A 21,793-nucleotide genomic window follows, 5' to 3' on the forward strand; every position below is an offset into this window, starting at 1 on the left:
CCTATTCATAGTTGAGACTATGCCTGAATGGAGTGAGACTATGCCTGAATGGAGACTATGCCTGAATGGAGTGAGAACATTGTTAACTTTTTAGTTAATGGTTTTCCACCCAAGGAACTTCGTAAGGATATCGCTCGAAGGCTAGTAAAAGAATGTGAACCCTATTGTTTGATTGTCGGAACTCTGTATAGATTAGGCAAGGATGATATTCTTAGGCGTTGTGCCCGCGAGGATGAATATTTGTATATCTTGCAAGAAGCACATATGGGCATAGCAGGAGGACATTTTTCAGGAGACCTGACTGCTAGAACGGTGTTGCAATCAGGCTATTGGTGGCCAACTTTATTTAAGGATGCATCACTTTTTACAAAAGGGTGTGATGAGTGCCAACGTTACAAGACCACACAGCGCAAAGACAGAATGCCCTTACATCCTATTAAAGTAACCCAACCATTTGAAAAATGGGGCTTAGACTTTGTAGGTCCAATGAGTACCGCAGCTCGCAACACTCAATCTCGATATATTCTAGTTGCTACGGACTATGTAACAAAGTGGACTGAAGCTAAGGCTTCACAAAAAGCTGACTCGAGGACAACAGCTAAGTTTCTTTTTGAGAACATTATCACAAGATTTGGTTGCCCTTTTGAAATTGTTAGTGATAATGGTACCTATTTTATAAATGAGGTAATAAGAGAGCTTACCACGACCTTTATGATATCCCACCATAAGTCTACACCTTATTGCCCGCAAGCTAATGGACAAGCCGAGAGCACCAACAAGACTCTAATCTCTATTTTAACCAAGACGGTAGAAGCTCATCGCACTGATTGGGATTTGAAGTTGACATCTGCTCTATGGGCTTATCGTACTGCTTATAAAGTGGCTATTAATTGTACGCCATTCAAAATGGTATACGGCCAAGAAGCGGTTATGCCTTGGGAGTTTGTCATTCCTAGTCTTAGGGTAGCTTCGCAAGAAGGATGGAATGGTAACCCCTTAACCGAGCGTTTGTATATCTTAGAAAAACTAGACGAAGAGAGACAGCTGGCTGTGCAAAATGCTCTTGTGGAAAAGGATAGGAGAAAGAAGTGGTTTGATCGCCATGTGAAGGACAAGGACATCAAAGTTGGTGATAAAGTCCTTATGTATGGAGTACATAAAGAGAAGAAAAAGTTGAAATATGTTGGTAAAGGACCATATAGAGTATGTGAAATTACCCCACAAGGTACCCTTCATGTGGAAACTCTTGATGGAGTTGAAACCATTGGATTCCTCAATGGGAGTAAATTCAAAAGATATTATGATCCTTTAAGCCAAGAAGAACTACGGGCCATTCATCAAAAGAAGTCCGCCAAAGCACAAACCGAGTTAAACAAGATACAAGCTCAAGCTGAGGCTAAGGAGCGACAACAACGTATAAGACAAAAACGAGAGGCTAACCTTGGAGTCACAAATGCATTCCACGTGGAAATTGAAGAGGATGGGTTGGACTCTGACACACCTCTACTATACCCTATTGAGTTAAATAGTGCCTATGGAAAAGTGCTATATAACGCCTTATTGGACACGGGTGCTAAATATAATCTGCTATCCTATGGGGTGTGGTGTCAGTTAGGGAAGCCACCTCTATCTGAGAGTATTATCCAAGTCAAGGGTGTCAACAAGAAAAAAACTACGGTTTTTGGAATCTGGCACACTTCTGTCAGTTATGACAATGGAATTGTAGCTCAAGACTTTTTGGTCATGCCTACTGGAACTATGGAGGGTAATATAAACCTAGGCCGCACGTGGATGATAGCCACCAAATGCACTATTGATTGGGGGACTGGGGGTGTTACAACGCAAAAACCAACTCTTAGCCCTACCACTCAAGCCATAGTCCCTGAGATATTGCCTAAGGAAATAAAACCCAAGACATTGCATGTACAGGAGGTTGAACCATACGTCCCCATAGCCCAACTCTCTAGAGCTTCAACTGATGTAGTTGAAAGAAAGCTTGAGACACACAAGAACCATCCTAATATAACAGAGAAAACATACAAGTGGGTCCCTAAAGCCTCTGTAGTGAGCATGGTTGATGCAAAAAAACGGAAACCTAGTAAGAACCGTCCCACTCACTCCAAGAAATGTAAAGAAACGTTGCGTTGGATTCCTAAACGACTATTGGAAGCCCAAGGATACTATGAAGGAAATGATCAAATCTGGGTGCCCAAACGTAAAGTGTACTCTTACCTGTCACCTAGCCCATGTAAACCCAATCCTGTGGCTCCAAAACAAATTGAAAATCGCGGAAAGGAAAAAATCATGGAATGTTACACACCCAATCTAGAGCTAGTTTGGGTACCAAAGAAAGAACGATTTGTTCCACCTAGCTCAGGAACAGGGAAATCAAATGAAGCTTCTTGCTCTTCATCATCCTTAGGGTATGGCCTCACGGACAACGATAGCTTCTTGCTCTTCATGAGCCTTAGGGTGGCCACCCGGTTTATATAATATCCTCTTTCCTTGATTCTAAAAGGGGTGACAGATAGGTAGGTTAGGGGTCTAGATTGTGTTTTGAGTTTGTTTTTTAGGAGTTTTAATTTTTCACACTGACATGCCTCCTAGAGGTATAGTGCCTGTTTTTGGATGTGTTAGGTAGGACTTATATGGATCTCCATCCACATGGCTGAGGACATCTGCTTCAACGAAATGAGCCACTCCATACCTCCAGGTGTACTACTTTCCATGATTCATGTTGGTGGATATGTGTAATTGCTAATAATGATTTTTCATTCTTTGTTTGAGTGCAATAGTTATGATTGTTATCTGCCATTATAGATGTATAAATTTGTCTTTGCTTAAGTTGATTGAACTCCAGTTTAATCTTATGGATGAGCCTGGAGATTAGGAGACCGTGACTTTAGGTTAACTCATTTACTTGACCACTAGGCCTAGCTAATAAAATTATCCGAGTATTTGAGACCTTAGGAATGTTTTAGGCAGAGAAAGGCTTGCTCACTCAAACAACAAAAAACACTAGTGCGAATACCAAGGAAATGGAAGCAAAAAAAAAAAACATAAGTGCCACAAATGAAAAATCTTATGCTGGAAGAGAAATCCTGGCTTGAATTGGTACTTCACTCACATGTATTGTCTATGGTACTAGAGCCCTAGAGGTTCCCAGTGTGGGCGCTTTTCCTTGAGAAGCAAAAAACCCCGGACATACAAAATAAGCACACACGTCACATGATTGTGACCCAAAGTAAAAAAGTATTAAAAAAAAATTAAAAAAAATTAAAAGACTTCCATTGAGCTTACAGTTAACATTTCAAGCTTTTGTTTGCAGTTGTGAGAGCGAGTTGGCTAATCAAAGCTGAAAAGCATAATTAGGGAATCTTGCATTTAGATAATCTTCTTAGCTTAGCTAGTACTAGAGTAGTTGTTTTAACCTTAGTCATAGCTAACTAATTGATAGACTCACCCATAAGCTCAAAACTCTTGATTAATTAATTTACTCAAAGTGCAATTTATTTGTCCTTAATGGCAGTCTAACATTTCATAAATCTTGCATTTACTCATTTCCACATGTACTTTACATTCCCCTCATGATTTATGGCAATATAATTCCGCTTGCTAAAACAGTGACTTTGCCTTGCAGATTGAAATCTAGATGCTCTACAACATGGACATACCAAGCTTCAACTCAATAGCTTCCGAGGACGGAATCTACATCAGGAAGGGGGGCAATGTTAACCCTTGTGGCTCACGGGCACCCTATCGCCTACGACGGACACTGTAACCGTATTATTTATTTAAGTAGAGTTAGGCACCGGGCTTGTCGGTCCAATAGGGAAAGGTAGAGTGATCGCCGATGAGAGGCACACTCTAACACGAACATGCTAGGGTTAGTTGGCTAAGCATGGGCGCCCAAGTGTGAATGGGGTGAGCTCACATAAAAGCCAATTAAACCTAAAATTGAGTCATTCTCTCATTGTGCAATAGAAGCTGCTCTTCCTCCATCTCCACCTTCTCCTTCACCATCTCCTTATGTGTGTGCGTGTGTGTGTGTGTGTGTGTGTGTGTGTGTGTGTGTGTGTGTGTGTGTGAGAGAGAGAGAGAGAGAGTGAGAGTGTGTGTGCAATCGAGCGTTGCGGCGGCACGACGGCGGCGAGGCGGTTGAGCACGGCGTAGCGGCGTCTCCCTCTTCTTCACGGCGAGGAATCCTCTACGGCAGGAGCATAAGGCGGTGAGTGACACACCATTGCCCTCTTTGATCTTACTAGTTAAACTAGTTGTGTGCTTGGAGCCGTCTGCGGCTCGTACACGGTGTATCAACAAGTCCCTTGCATCGACAGTACGGCAAGGAGCGCACAACAGGCAACATTATTGTGCGTAAAATGTACATTCTTGGATCGTAATTTTTGGATGAGGTATTGTATCGAAATGTCATTGTGAATTTCTTACACTCAATTTGTAATTACAATAGTGGTGTTTGTTTTTTCAATTGGAAGGTTAGAAGGTTTACTTTCACGAATTCAAGGATAGTTTTAGCTTTATCCATTCAAAGGGCCCTAAAACCTGAAGCCCCTTATGACTAACTGCATTATGTAGAAGAATCCAAAAATTATCATCCAAAATTAACATTTCAGACACGATAATTTTTGTTGTAGAGGCCTTCAACTTGAGCACTTTTGACCTTTAAGTGCATCATGCAGAAGAAGAATGGGCATCAAAGTTGTCATCACCCCCGGCAATGGCTTTTTGAAACATCTGCAAAACGAGAAAGAAAGTTATATAACTCTTATTACATCCAAGATGTCAAATTTTTAATTGCCACTACCTCGGATGTCAAGATAAGGGACATTCCAATGCCAATCACTGTCAAGCCTCGGTACAAAAATGAGTCAGGTTATCTAGTCTACTCGTATTGTAGAACGTCGTTAAAGAAAAAGTTTGATTTTCTCTTTCAAAATGCAGAAATGAAGGAGGACATTCACATGTTTTTTGTTGATATATATGAAAGAGTTGAAGCGGCTGATTGGAGCAAGTTCATAGAAGTTGTGGGTTGTCTGCACTTCAAGCAATTTATATGCCATTGTTGCACTCTCCTCTTTCAACTCTCTCATTTCAGCAAAAAACATGTGAATGGTCCTCCTTCATTTCTACATTTTAAAAGACAAAATCATCCTTTTTCTTTAACAGCGTTCTACAATACGAGTAGACTAGATAACCTAACTGGGTTGTCTACACTTCAAGCAATTTATATGCCATTGTTGCACTCGCCTCTTTCAACTCTTTCATTTCAACAAAAATGATGTGAATGTTTTCCTTAATTTTTGCACTTTAAAAGAGAAAATCAGACATTTTCTTTAACAAGGTTTTGCAATACGAGTATACTAGATTGTTGGAATCAGGGTTGCAGAGAAACGCACACAGCTTGGAGAAGACGAAGGAAGCTCAAGGCACACAATAGAGAGTGTGTTACTTAGTATGCAATGGAAAGATAGATAGCCCTAGAGTGATGGGCATATATACAATGCACGGGGGGGATAAACATTCTAAAGAGGGAAAAAATGCAATGTGAATTGACAATCATATCATTAGAAGTTAGTGTCCACTCAGACACCCTTTCTACTAGCTGAATACTGTTGGGATGAACAGGTAGTTGGCATAGCTCTTGATCATGAAAAGCAGCCGACTTCCACTGTTGAACCACCTCCTTGGCTCCTACATACAGCCTTTGGAAGCATTCAAAATCAAAGATCAGAGTGTCATCCTCAAAATACTATCTAGTAATATGTAATCTCTTATTTAGTGTGATGAGTTGTAAAGAGTGGTGTGCATCAGCTTCAAAATATTCAGTCATAGATTTGGCTTTTCCTTTGCTATTTGGAATATGCTATGACTAGTGTACTGGAGATTCTTCAGCATTACCCTTAGTGTGCAGGTCATTGCCTTGCTACAATTGATCATCCGACTGTTGGTTTTGGTGGTCCTGATCTGTACATGGATTGCCTTTGTTGGGTCTAGTGCCCCCCGTGTAGTTGATCCTCCAGCTCCAGAGCCTGAGGGTGGGGAAGGAGGAAAGTCATCATCATCATGCTTGTCGTCTGACTTGTCGTCCGACTTGTCATCCTCTTCCTCCTCATGCTCTTCTTCCTGCTCAGACTCCTCTTCAGTATCATCTTGCTTCCTAATATAATCCATAATGGCCTGCTTTACCAAGGTCGTATTATATTTAGTGATCTTATATTGTAGATCACTCTCAATAGTCTCAATGAGTGCCTTCAAATTATCCATATTCATTGCTACATTTCCTTGAGAATTCAGGATATCGGCAAGCTTATTGTATATGTATCTATCTGCAAGGGAATCCTTTAACACATTGTGGGTGGTGTTGAGCAATTCTTTGAACTCTGCACGCTTCATTTGTAACATGGTTTGAAATCTCAGCATCACCTAAGGCAGCTTCTTTCTCTTCATTCAGTTGTCGATTTTCCGTTTCTAGCTTCAGTATCTTTGCTTGCAGCTCCTTAATTGTTCCTGTTGATTGATTCTTAGCAATATCATGCCTGAGAGACTGATCAACCATTTTCTAAACCTAATTTTGGCTGCTTTCCAGTTCTACTTTTAGCCTAGCCACTTCATCACTGGAAGCTGATACATCCATCATTTGTCCTAAGGAATGGACAATAGTGTTCCATGATACTTGGATGATCGTCGGTAACTTCTGCAATTGTTCAAGCTAACAACTTCTGCAATAAATCTGTACGTTGAGGGAACATCCAGTGTGGCTACTACAAACCCTTGCCCACTAGCCCTCCTTTTCTTCTTAGCGGCCTCATCTTCCTTAAGAGCATGACTGATCTTTCCTACAGATGCTATGTTGGGATTTTTCTCATTATGTAATCTGAAGGCATAAGCAACAACTTCAGGTGTCACTGTTATTTTGATTTTGTTAACAATGGCATTGCCTTCATCAGCATCAAAATAATCGAGGACCTATTTAATAATATCTGCATCAAAGTCAAAGCTTGTAGCTTGTACTACCACATGCAGACCCCATAATTGCAGCAACAATTTTGCCTACTCATTAAACACATATCTGTGTATCTTGTTGTGTGGAATGAGTGGTAGGGAGGCTTGAATAGAAGTGGTGATTGCTGCAGTCTCACCCATTGTGTCTTGCATCTTCTCTAAAAGCTCAGCTCTAGAACCATTTCTGATGACTCAAGTTCCTGACTTCAAATTCTTTGTCAAAGGGTACATGTGTGATGGACAAGATGCTCTTGTTGGACAATGTAAGCCACTTCAATTTCCTTTCTTTATGCAAGGTGAAATCCCAATAATGGAGTACAAAATTCACCCCAAATCACCTGATTGGATGCCGAGGGAGTCATGAATTGAGTTGTGAAAAAAAGATGATCAAGGGAAACCAAAATTGCTAGTAGGTTGTCTAGATGTGGTTCCTATAGCACAGTATAAGAGGGATAGTCCGCTTGCTATTCAAGGGATTCAGACATATATTGAATTCTAGAAAAAGATGGACTCTACTAAAGGGAAAGGAACACAATTCTACAAAATACATGGAGCCAGTTATTATTTATTGGCAAAAAATAATTAGTGAGCTTTAACAACCAACCAATAAACAAAGTGGTGAATATACATCATTTTGGCCAAAGACTACAGGGAGTCATCAAATGCAACAGGTATAGAAGACACATATGAGTTTTAAGGATATGAAGAATTGAATGATCACTATGTTGGTCCTCAAAGTGCAAGGCCACGAAAAGATTTTAGGCCTCAAATTGATGTAAAGAAAGGGGATTTTGTTCTTGTGAGACCCGCAGATCCACAATATCTGATATGGCTAAGAGTTGCAGAGTCAGATGTTGATGTAAACAGCTCATCTCCTAACTACAAGAAAGTTTTCATTCAATACTGGGCACCAAAACATTAAAAAAAATCCCACGATCCAAGAACATTATGAGGATTATTCAAAAAATAATTGGTGTTGCAATTTGGATGACCCAAAGCGTTGGGAGTGCTGATGTAGTTGTGTGATCATGGACTCCAAGGGGTGGAAAACTTGCAGAAGCAATTAAAATCCCATCCAATGTTGTGGAGAAAGCACAAGCTAGCTTAATAGGAGAAACTAAATAGCATTTCATTTTCATATATTGTTTTTCTTGATATCCATGTCTATGTATGTTTTATAAGTATCAATTAACACCAACATGAAAATAAAATTTTGGATGGGACAAAAAAAGGTGTTTCTCAACACCACTCATGAGAATCTATCTCTTTGTCTAATGTAACAACAAAAGTCCTCAACAAAAAACTTATCTATAACATTCCCAAATTAAATGAAAATTTTCCAAATCAAATGGGAAATAGGAATCCATAGGCATTGAAATCATTCCTAAAGTTGTGGGATTTTTCCATTTCACCTAAAAGAGTGTTTAAATCTTTCGTTCTTCTTGGGTACAATAACTATTGGAGAGACCCATTCAGATTCCTCCACTCTAAATATGAAATCTCCCTCCAAAAGCTTTGTCACCTCTTCACAAAGTTCTCTCTCATGAATGACCCCCAACCTCCTCAGCTTTTGAGCCTTTGGCTTGACACCTTCTTTTAGATTGATTCTATGCTCGACCCCTTTAGAAAGTTGAAACTCGGTATATTCATTGGAAAATAGCTTTGGAAACTCCATAGACATGTCTTCATACTCCTTTTTTTCTTTCTCTATCAAGTCCTCTCCTAGCATGCTCCTTGCGTTCACTTTGGCAGGCTCTACAATTGATTTTTTATTGTCCTTCTCCTCCTTGAACTTCACATCATGCATCAATGCTTCCTTTTTGACACTTATCCCAAATAGATCATGACATAATTGCATGAAGCCTTCCTCTATACTTTCTTCTGATGATGTAGATGAAGCATCACTATCGTATGACGTGGTTTCTGTTGAATCTGTATCTTGCATCTCCAATAGGGGTTCTATACGTCTATCATATGTCTTCATGTTGTAGACAATGTTCTTGCCTTTCTCTTGGTTGGGGATGGTGATCAAGCCCGTGCCCCAATCCTGCTTAGCACCAAGTAAAATAATACATGGCCTCCCTAACATGATCAAATAAGCATTCTCACCTGCTTGCATCACATAGCAATCAACCAAGCACTCAATCCCCAAGACTTTTATCTTCACATCTTTAGCTATCCCAAGACACTTTGCCTTTTTGTGGTTGGCCATCCTCATACGAATTGAGGCATTCACTAACATCCTAACACTTTGACTTTTTGTGGTTGGCCATCCTCATACGGATTGAGGCATTCACTAACATCTTGACACCTTATTCCTTCATGATAGCCTCGGTCATGACACACACCTAGGAACCACCATCCACATATGCTTGCACTTTGGTTTTCTTTCCCAACATAGCTTCAACTATTGGCACCATATCCACCGGGTGACCAACTCTCAAGGATGACACCATGCTTTGATGCTTTTCCTTTTTGGAAGGAAGCCATGTACTCACACATTTGGTCCACTGCCTCCTCAATTTAGCATTCAAAGCCATAAACTGACCAAAAGATATATTGGCTTTTTGATCTCGTATGTCATTGACAATATCATAGTCTTCAACACCTTGGCCAAGGGGCGAGTTATTTGGACCTATTTTCTTTCTTCATCGCCTCTTCCTACTCTCTAGTTTGTCTTCTACTTTAGCCTTCCCTTTCCTTGCTCTTGTTTCCCTCTTTTCTTTTGTCTCGTTCTCCCTATCATGCCTAGCGCTCTTATTGGCCAAAAAATCCACATCAAGGGTAATGATGTTGATAGCCCTCCCTTCTCCATTTGCAGGCAACGGTTGTGATTTTTGTTGTGGAGGTGGTGCTTCTAGTGCCCGCTCTTGATGATTCTCTTCTAATCTCCCTCGACCATGCAATGCCACCAAAGCCAGAATTTAAGAAGTTCAAAATTGAAGACAATCAGGAAGAAATAGGAAGTCCAAAGATCCAGACATTGCCAGTTGAATCAGTTGATGTAAGTTAGAGTGGAACACAAAGTCTAAAAGTTACCCTCCATAGAGACACATCTAGATCAAGATGAGACCATGGCAAAAGCAGGACAGAGATCTTCAATAGAACCAACAACAAGAATAGCTATATTTCTTAGCAGTACAAAAGGAGCAAGTAGAGTCAATGCTCTACTAGATGAAGAAGCAAAGTGCAATATGGTTGCAGACAACATATAGAGCAATCTAGAGATTACTTAGGGCAAGCCAGATAATAGAGAAATCATGGGTAAGGATACAGGTAAAAAAGAAATGGTTTCTACCTTAGCATCCAAAATCATGAAGTGCAGGCAAAGTTTCATATGAAGCCTTCAAAAGACATGCATGCAGATGTCATCCTTGGACATTAGTGGCTAGATCAACATAAGGCCTACAAAGAAGATAAGATGCTATTACTCTCTTCTCCAAGAGCTAGCGAGCAACATTTACAAGTACCATTAATGCTAGATTCAGAGTTACAGAAGTCACAAATATCAAAGACAAATCTTATAGACAAAGGTAAAGCAAAAATGGAACTTCCACCGATTAGCAAAGAAGATGTGACAGCATATGCCTCTACATCAAAGAACCCTCATGGATCAGATTCTTCAAGCAAGTCAGGATTTCAAAACTTCAAGTCAATTGCTGACCCAACTAAAACCTCTAAGGAGACACCCAAAAAATCAAAGGTATATCAGCCAAAGTACTCAAGAAAGCAAAGGAAAGTCAAGCAAGTGTTTGTTCCGAGCAGTTTAGTCAAAGTCAATGATCCGGTTTGGATTTAAAGACAAGAAATCAACACAAAAAGACAAACACATGGGATGGATAGCATCACAATGGAGCTTAAAAGAACAGGAGTACTATGGAGGTTAGAGACAGATATGGGTACCAAAACCGCAGGTTAGAGCATATGAAGTAACTTCAAGTCCCTCCCAAGAAAGAGGGCCCACAATGTATCAACCTCGATAATATCCTAGGATACCTAAGAAGCAGGCATACAACAAAACAAAATTGAACAATGCTAAATTCCACCACAACTCTCAAGAGGATACAAAACAAACATGGATCTCAAAGAATCTTCCGCTTGGACAAGGATTGTACAAAGGATTCTACAAAGGATATACAAAGATTTGGCTACCAGTCAACCACAAGCCAACTACAACTACACCAGACCTTCATGAAGATCTCAAGAGCTCAACAAGACCTAGAGCTCAACAAAGTCAACAAAGGGGATACAATGGTCATCAAGAGATTTGAATTCCTAAGTCTTCCAATGCTCCTAGTCAAAAGCCATGTGCCGACAGTCAACAGAGGCCTAATTGGAGAATCAAATAGATAATGGGGTCTTCACAGTCAAAGAAGGACAACCCAACCAATGAGAATGCAGATTCAAAGATGATAAAACAGGTATGGCAAAAGAAACCTTCAATGCCAATCTGGTCCTTCACTAATCCTCTTTTTGAGGATTCAAGCTTTCTTTTACCTGAAGAAATGTTTGTAGTAAGCAAAAGAATGTAAAAAGTCAAGTCGTCGGGGTGCAAAAAACACTCTTTGGCATAGTCAGAGTCAGGCTACTGAGCCATAAAATGAGCAAAGCATTAGTCCCAAAGCTTCAAGTCATATTGAGCTCTATGCTAAAAGTCGTAGTTATTAGGCTTACGCGCTCAAGCTAGAAGAGTTGAGCATATCTAAAGTCATGTTGCTCATACTAGATGAGATGAGCATAAGAGTCAAAGTCTATTAACTTCCAATTGGTGGAGTGTCGCAAAGTCCAACACTCACGCACAGTGCATAGTAAGATGAGAGCACATATCCTCTAGCAACAAAAACCATTCTTAAAGGGGTGCCAGCTTACAAAGCCATGTCATATGTTTTTATAGCTACACCATCTTTTTGAATTTACCTCAAAATATTTCTTGCACATCATATTGTTTTCCATGCATTTCTATATCTGCATAAGTAGGATCTCCCACTATTGGACATATGTATTAGACACTCTTTTTTGCTTCCACCTATGCACCTTGAGTGGACTACAATAGGCAAACCAATGTTCCATCATGCTACCCTCACATTTGCTGCCTTTTTAATTCCATATCTATCAGCAAATAATCCCTTGAGTACTTTATTAATATTTCCCATGCTAATAAGTACTCCAATAATGCACGTATCCCAAAGGAATTTTTTTCCCCCATTGGGTTTTTTCCCTTTCGTCATATCCAGGTATTAGACCCTAATTTCGAAACTTCCCGATATATGCCACCAAAAATTCTCAAAATACCTTTCAATTTCTTCAAATTTCCCAATGTGCATCTTCTTGGAAATTTATCTGTGATGGAAACAACATTTTTGTCCAACAATGTTTTCCCGTCATGACCGCCCAGGACATTTTATAACCTAGTAAACATATCTAGAAACAAAATTTTGAAGTCTTTTTTGCAATTTTTCATAGGAAAATTGGTTCTTCCTCAATAGAGGATGATGTAACTAGGATTTGATATGGTATTGTGGTCTCTTAAGATGAAATTGCTCATCTTTTTTAGACACGGATGTCTCTACTTGTGACCGCATTAGTAAATAGTTTTGTTTAGAAAACTTAAATAACACTTCTCGTCATAAATATAAGCATATGCACAAATCAAGGCTAAACCATCCCAAATGATACAAGGGTATATTAGGAATTATTGAGATTTGAGGGATACTTTGGGAATTTCCAACAAATCAGACACGTATTTTGGTAATTTTTCCAAAAACATATCATCATCCTCATTAGATTCTATGTCTTGAGGTTTATGTAGAATCATGTATGTATATCTCCTATTTTGCCCTACTAAAAATCTCTATTAATGCCTTTCTAAGGAAATCGGTACAATACTAGGATCCAACTATGCCTCAACTTCACATTCTTGTTCAAAGAGAGAATGGTACTAGCCAGAGTTGTACTTTGCCACCATAGGACTCACATGCAAGAGAGAGAGAGAGAGAGAGAGAGAGAGAGAGAGAGAGAGAGAGAGAGAGAGAGAGAGAGAGAGAGAGAGAGTCGATAAGGCCACAAAAATAATAGATAGCTCCACATCCTTGGAGGGGCACATCATATTATAATTGTGATCAACTTCAATGTCCTGATGTATTGTTCCAAAATTCTGATTGTTTTTGGAAGAAAAATGAATGAGCAATTTCTACTAGGGCAACTGATGCCCACAAAAAAAGGTACAAATTTGGACAATGGCTATTATTTTGGTGGAATACGCTTGGTTTTTTGTTTGCTCGAAAAAAATTGCTCGGTGTTTGGTAAAACTCCAAGCAAGAGCAGAGAGCCACTGAGATAAAGGATTTAAAGCAGCATAATGCAACAATTGTAGATAAATTGCTGGAAGTGCAGATCGCTCAATCAGGTAATTTAGTGTACTCAGATTGCATTACCTTGTTAAAGAAACTGTCTAATTTTCTTATTTTAAAATACAAAAATTAAAGAGGAGAGTGCAACAATGGCATATAATTTGCTCAAAGTGCAGACAACCCAGTCAGGTTATCTAGTCTACTTGTATTCCAGAATGTTGTTAAAGAAAATGTCTGATTTTCTCTTTTAATATGCAAAAATTAAGGACGACATTCACAGCATTTTTACTGAAATGAAAGAGTTGAAAGAGGAGATGCAACAATGGCATATAAATTGCATGAAGTGCAGACAACCCAGTCATGTTATCTAGTCTACTCATATTATAGAACGTTGTTAAAGAAAAAGTCTGATTTTCTCTTTTAAAATGCAGAAATGGAGGAGATTCACATGTTTTTGCTGAAATGAAAGAGTTGAAAGAGGAGAGTGCAACAATGGCATATAAATTTCTCACAGTGCAAACAAACCACAACTTCTATGAACTTGCTCCAATCAACCGCTTCAACTCTTTCATATATATCAACAAAAACCATGTGAATGTCCTTCTTCATTTCTGCATTTTTAAAGAGAAAATCAGACTTTTTCTTTAACAATGTTCTACCATATGAGTAGACTAGATAACCTGACTCATTTTTGTACCGAGGCCTGACAGTGGTTGGCATTGGAATGTCCATTATCTTGACACCCCAGGTAGTGGCGATTGAAATTTCAAGATCTTGGATGTAATAAGAGTTATATGAATTTCTTTCTTGTTTTGCAGATGTTTCAAAAAGCCATTGGTGGAGGTGATGACAACTTTGTGCCCATTCTTCTTCTACATGATGCACTTAAAAGTCAAAAGTGCTCAGGTTGAAGGCCTCTACAGCGAACATTATCGTGTCTGAAATGTTAATTTTGGATGATAATTTCTAGTTTCTTCTGCATATTACAGTTAGTCATAAAGGGCTTCAGGTTTTAGGGCCTCTACAGCGAACATTATTGTGCGTAAAATGTACATTGTTGGATCGTAATTTTTGGATGAGGTATTGTATCGAAATGTCATTGTGAATTTCTTACACTCAATTTGTAATTACAATAGTGGTGTTTGTTTTTTCAATTGGAAGGTTAGAAGGTTTACTTTCACAAATTCAAGGATAGTTTAAGCTTAATCCATTCAAAGGGCCCTAAAACCTGAAGCCCCTTATGACTAACTGCATTATGTAGAAGAATCCAAAAATTATCATCCAAAATTAACATTTCAGACACGATAATTTTTGATGTAGAGGCCTTCAACTTGAGCACTTTTGACCTTTAAGTGCATCATGCAGAAGAAGAATGGGCATCAAAGTTGTCATCACCCCCGGCAATGGCTTTTTGAAACATCTGCAAAACGAGAAAGAAAGTTATATAACTCTTATGACATCCAAGATGTCAAATTTTTAATTGCCACTACCTCGGATGTCAAGATAAGGGACATTCCAATGCCAATCACTATCAAGCCTCGGTACAAAAATGAGTCAAGTTATCTAGTCTACTCGTATTGTAGAACGTCGTTAAAGAAAAAGCTTGATTTTCTCTTTCAAAATGCATAAATGAAGGAGGACATTCACATGTTTTTTGTTGATATATATGAAAGAGTTGAAGCGGCTGATTGGAGCAAGTTCATAGAAGTTGTGTGTTGTCTGCACTTCAAGCAATTTATATGCCATTGTTGCACTCTGCTCTTTCAACTCTCTCATTTCAGCAAAAAACATGTGAATGGTCCTCCTTCATTTCTACATTTTAAAAGACAAAATCATCCTTTTTCTTTAACATCGTTCTACAATACGAGTAGACTAGATAACCTAACTAGGTTGTCTACACTTCAAGCAATTTATATGCCATTGTTGCACTCTCCTCTTTCAACTCTTTCATTTCAACAAAAATGATGTGAATGTTTTCCTTAATTTTTGCACTTTAAAAGAGAAAATCAGACGTTTTCTTTTACAAGGTTTTGCAATACGAGTATACTAGATTGTTGGAATTAGGGTTGCAGAGAAACACACACAGCTTGGAGAAGACGAAGGAAGCTCAAGGCACACAATAGAGAGTGTGTTACTTAGTATGCAATGGAAAGATAGATAGCCCTAGAGTGATGGGCATATATACAATGCACAGGGGGGAAAAACATTCTAAAGAGGGAAAAAATGCCCCGGCGGTCCTAGTGTGTTCACACACATCACTACCACATGTATATGGTAGCAAATCCGCCCTGGAGTGATGTGGTGAACGAGAGCTGGCACGTGAGTAAAGGGAAGTGCCATGCCCTGAGGACATGATCAGTCCACAAAGGGGAGTAAGCCCAAAGATTTGCGGAAAGCTTCAAGCTTCTCACGAGACAATGCCTTTGTGAAACATCTGCAAGGTTGTCCTGTGGTTGCACATAAGCCAAGCTGACCTCTCTTGCTGAGAGCCTCTCCCTGACATAGTGGTAATGCACCTCAATGTGCTTTGTGCGAGCATGAAAAACTGGGTTCCTCGCAACTGCCAATGCGCTCTGACTGTCAGTGTAGATAGTGTTGGTAGTGTCCTGTCCAACACCCAAATCAGCCATAAGGCGTCTGAGCCATACACACTCAATCGTAGTTGTGAAGACTACCCTGTACTCAGCCTCACAACTCGAAGTGGCCACAGTAGGTTGCTTCTTGCTCAACCATGATATACATGAGCTGCCAAGCATGAAACAAAAACCACTTGTGGACACTAGCGTGTCAAAACAACCAGCCCAATTTGAGTCCGAAAAAGCATGTAAGTCTGGCGGCAATGATCCCCCCTTGATATAAAACAAGCCAAGATGTAAAGTGCCACTAAGGTAGCGGAAAATCCTCTTGAAAGCCTACCAATGCTTAGACCCTGGGCCATGCATAAATCTACTGACCTATGAGACTGTAAATTGAATATCCGACCTCGTGTTGCATACATAAATGAGGCAGCCAACAGCAGTTTGGTAAAGAGTGACATCAGCAGGATTGTGAGCATCATGTAGACTCAACTTCAAACCTGTTTCCATGGGAGTGGCAATAGGTTTGCAATCCTCAAGTCCAAACTTACACAGCAATGTCTCTATGTAACTTTTCTGACACAAGGCAATACCACCATCACATTGCTTAAACTGTATACCCAAGTAATGATGCAACAGGCCCAAATCTTTCATCTTGAAAGTAGCATTCAAATCAGCCTTAAATTCAACAATATGTCTCTCATTTGGTCCAGTGATCAGCAAATCATTGACATAAAGAACCACAATGAGGAGTACATCACCCTCAACGCTTTACACACAATGTGCTTTCTGTTGGACTGTTACGAAAGCCTCGTTTAACCAAATGAGTGTCAGCTTTCTCATACCAATCACGAGGAGATTACTTCAACCCATACAAAGCCTTCTTACATCTACACACTTTGTCCTCTTGTCCTTTTATGACAAAACCGCGAGGCTGCGTTACATAAACCTCCTCAAATATGTCACCATTCAAGAAAGTAGTAACAATGTCTTATTCATGTACATCCCAACCAAAATGAGCTACCAATGCACATAGAAAACGGACAGTAGTCATACGACAAGTGGGAACAAAAGTCTTTTCATAATCTATGCCTTTTTGCTGTGCATAAGCTTTTACAACAACTCGAGCCTTATGGCGATCGATCTCACCATACGGCTTGTGTTTCAATTTGTAAACCCACTTTGTACCAATGGCCTTTTTGCCAGGAGGAAAATCACATAAAGTCCATGTGTCATTTTCTATAAGTGCATCATATTCTGATTGCATGGCAGCCATCCAATTTTCTGAATTCTGTGCTTCATCAAAAGACAGGGCTCCTGAACATCATGTAAGCTAGACACAGCCAAAGCATAACAATATGATGCATAAGATGCATGGCGAGAGCCTGAACGAGTACGACTAGATAAAGGTGCATCAAATTTACTGTCACGCAAAGTGTGTACTAGCCATTTTGGCATACCCCTAGCCTGCTCATTTTCAGCCCTTTCCTCATGATGTACATCATGTACATCTGCATCAGTAATAGGCTGATCTATAACATTTTCAGAAACCCCCATAGGGTGTACATTTTCCTCATTGGAATTTACATTCATATTTCCACCACTGAAAAGAGGCAACAAAGTGTCATAAATGTCCTGTGAGATTACATTACTTTCTCTAGTACATGACAGCAAGGGTTGAACAGAATCTTCCACAAACACTACATCTTGTGAAACCAGAATTCGTTTTGTTTGCGGATGATACACCCTGTAACATTTTCTTTTCAGCACTATAACCAACAAAAATACATTTGACAACGTTATCATCAAATTTTCTACGCTGTGTTTGTGGCACCAAAGCATATGCCAAACAGCCAAAGACACGCATGTGCTCAATAGAAGGCTTTCTATCATGCCATGCTTCATATGGAGTAATAGACTACAAAGCTTTCGTAGGAAACCTGTTAAGTACATAAGTGGCACACATGATGACCTCAAGCCAAAAAGAATGCGGCAAAGCTTGACTTTTGACCATACATCATGCTATTTCCGCAAGTGACTTGTTTTTCCTCTCAGCAACACCATTTTGTTGAGGTGTATAAGGCACTATACATTGGTGTTTTATCCCACGACTAGCCAGAAATGCATTAAATTCATGATACATATACTCCCCCCCTCGATCGGAACGGAGGGTGCCCATAGTATATTTCGAGACATTTTCAGCCATAGCCAAAAATTGTTTGAAGTACATATAAACTTTAGACTTCGCTTTAAGCGGAAATATCCATGCATTCCTGGAGTAATCATCAATGAAAGTCACGAAGTAAAGGTTATTGCCCAAGGATGGAGTTTGCATGGGCCCACAAACACCAGTTTGCACAAGTTGCAACATGCATGTGGCCCGAACTAAACCATTCTTTGGAAAGTTTGAACGCTGCATCTTACCCAAAATAGAGCCTTCAAAAACATGTTTGATAGGTGCTTCAAGAGGCGGCAAAGAAGCAACCATATCAGATTTCTGCAAACACAGTAAACTGGCAAAATTCAGATAACCAAAACGTGCATGCCAAAGTTTTGCATCAGAAATAGCCCTTGAATCTACAACACCATTTGCAAAAGAAATTCCACACTTGTCATACAAAGTGAGCTTATACAGCCCATGGCACAAAAGGCCAGATTCAACAATTTCATCACCAAAACTGAGATCACGAACTGTACATCTGTCATCCATAAATTTGACTACAAGTCCAAGTCTAGCAAGTGTGGATATAGACAAGAGATTCTTCTTGATCCCAGGTACATAAAGTGCATCAACAAGTGTGAAGGAACTGCCATTTGCAGCAGTAAGCACAATCTTTCCAACTCCCTGAACCGGATAAGAGGCATTGTTGGCACAAGTGACTGAATTCCTATGAGGGACAGACTTGAGAGAGGTAAACAATTCACGATGTGAGGTAATGTGCTTTGTAGCACCACTATTGAAATACCACACATGTGAATCTGCAACAACTGACAAGCATGCATCATGGACAGCAGGATTGTAAGTGACTGAATTCCTATGAGGGACAGACTTGAGAGAGGTAAACAATTCACGATGTGAGGTAATGTGCTTTGTAGCACCACTATTGAAATACCACACATGTGAATCTGCAACAACTGACAAGCATGCATCATGGACAGCAGGATTGTAAGTGCACTCTGTGCTAAAAGCCCATTCTGCATCAACATCAGCAACACAGTCTCCTTTCACAGAAGACTCAACAATGGCTGCATTTATAGTGGAACCAGCATTTGCAGTGGAACCGCCCTCTTTCTTCTTAGCCTCTTTGGCCTTCAACTTAGGACACGACTTGATCAAGTGATCATTAGCTTTACAATAATGGCAACGCATCTTCTTTTTGCCCTTATCACCAGAATTTCTAGACGAATTGCTGCCAGCAGAAGCATTAGGAACAGATGTTTTGCCACTCATAGCAGAACCATAAGAAGTGGTTGCATTATTGTTACCACCCTTTCTTTGAGAAGCAATAAAAGCATGTTCAACTACACGGTGTCTAATCCTGTTTTTTCTGGAAAGTGAATCTTGCAATAGCAATGTGCATAATGCATCAAACTTGACAACTTCTGGATTTCCTTAGGTCATCAGTCTCCAAGTACTAGCAAAAGTCTGGTAAGAATTTGGTAAGGCATCAAGAACAGTCTACACAAGGAACTGTCTGAAATGACTTCACCTGCAGAAATAAGTTGCTCATTGATATCCTTGATACTAGCAAGGAAAGTGTCCATATCATCTTCCTCATGCATAATCTTCGACTCCAGCTCTTTGCGCAGCAAAGCAATTTTAGCCTCATTGCGACTTGCATAAAGACCAGCCAAAACATCCCAAGCCTGTTTTGCAAATTTTGCTGAACGGATGAGAGGAACCATGGTGCACTTCACAGACAACGCAATCAATGCATGAGCCTGCGCATCCTTTGCATCCCAACGAGATTGTTCTGCCGTAGACAAAACAACTCTAATAGCAGCAATCCTTGCAGCAAGACCTGCAACATCCTCAACATCACCTACATCCTCAGAACCAGGACGTACATCAATGCCCTGCACAATATTCCAGACGCCCTTTGACACAAGAATATGTTGCATCGTATAAGCCCACATAGGGTAATTGTCCCCATCCAACCTGTCCTCAGCAGCAAACATCTTAAAGACATGCGTGTTGTTGTCAGTCATGGTAAATGTTGCACCTGATGTGAAAATTGCACGAAATAGGAGAAACGGAATGAGAACAACACGTGTTATATAGCACAAACCGTAGAAGATTAAAAGGCACCGATTATGCAGAAAACGGCATTGACAAAAATTCTGCACAAAATGATGAAATTGCCTGTGCAGACCTGCCTGTAGTGGAAATGGAGGCTAAAACGAGCCCGAATCAGAAATCTGAGCAGACTAAGCTCTACGAGCTTACCCAAACTATTTGTCGACCTGCGAACGCTTGCCAAACCTCACTGTAATTGGAGAAAGTGAGCAGGCGTGTGCTGTAGCAGCTGGCGACTAAGCCCGGGAGGACGTAACCTGCTATGATACCAATTGTTGGAATTAGGGTTGCAGAGAAACGCACACAGCTTGGAGAAGACGAAGGAAGCTCAAGGCACACAATAGAGAGTGTGTTACTTAGTATGCAATGGAAACATAGATAGCCCTAGAGTGATGGACGTATATACAATGCACGGGGGGGAAAACCTCCTAAAGAGAAAAAAAATGCCCCGGCGGTCCTAGTGTGTTCACACACATCACTACCACATGTATATGGTAACATAGATAACGGTTGTCTGCACTTCGAGCAATTTATGTGCCATTGTTTCACTTTCCTCTTTAATTTTTGCATTTTAAAATAAGAAAATTAGACAATTTCTTTAACAAGGTAATGCAATCTGAGTAGACTAAATTACCTGATTAAGCGGTCTGCACTTCCAGCAATTTATCTGCAATTCTTGCATTATGCTGCTTTAAATCCTTTATCTCAGTGGCGCTCTGCCGCTTCATTTCTTTCATCTTGCATACATGTAAAACATGTATGCAAGATTAGAGTTAAATCGGCTACTTCAATTCTTTTATTGCAGAAGCACTGTAAAACATGTACGCCAAATCAAAGTTATATCGATAATAATAATGTCAGATCATAAATTAGAAAAGAACAAGACAAACAAACCTTTTTGAAAGGTTTTTGCATCATTTTGTAGCAATCTTATGGTAGAAAACAAGTGCGTTGACTCCGTTTTAGCAAAGTCCACAAAATCATGCATTTGATTTTCCTTTTGAGTAGGATATATCAAAGGTTAAATTGTCATGAAATTATGAAATTATGAAATTCTTACATAAAGTTAACGTATGTTAATTCCAAAAAAATTACAACATACCAGTGAAATGAAGTTGGTTTATAGATGATACAAGCGTTTCTTAGAAGACATTAAATAAAGGAAACTAACATGTTAGCGAAAGAAACCACTGTAAATAAGACGACGGGAGGAGTTTTTGCAAAAAGCAGAAAGCAAAGGTCAAGCGGGCGATCAAAGGTACCTAGTGATAGCTTTCGTAGACAAAAAAGGCGGGACATAGCTTGCTACTTGAGCGGCTCATTAACTTTTAAAATACAAAAAAAATCACGTAACGCAGATTTATAACTATTAATAGACCCTGTCTCTCATCTCAACTTTAAAAACAAAGTTTGGAAAGGCAAAGTTCAAAAAAGCAAAGATTTGCACAATAATGTATCCACGTGGCATTTACGAAGGGCTGTCCTTGTGCACGTAGCTCATGGACTTGCATTTGCGGGTGCTGAGAACTGGTTGCCTGTACACCTTTGGA

Source organism: Adiantum capillus-veneris, chromosome 16, assembly GCF_014529385.1.
Source record: "Adiantum capillus-veneris isolate H3 chromosome 16, ASM1452938v2, whole genome shotgun sequence".
In the NCBI taxonomy this organism is placed as follows: Eukaryota; Viridiplantae; Streptophyta; class Polypodiopsida; order Polypodiales; family Pteridaceae; genus Adiantum; species Adiantum capillus-veneris.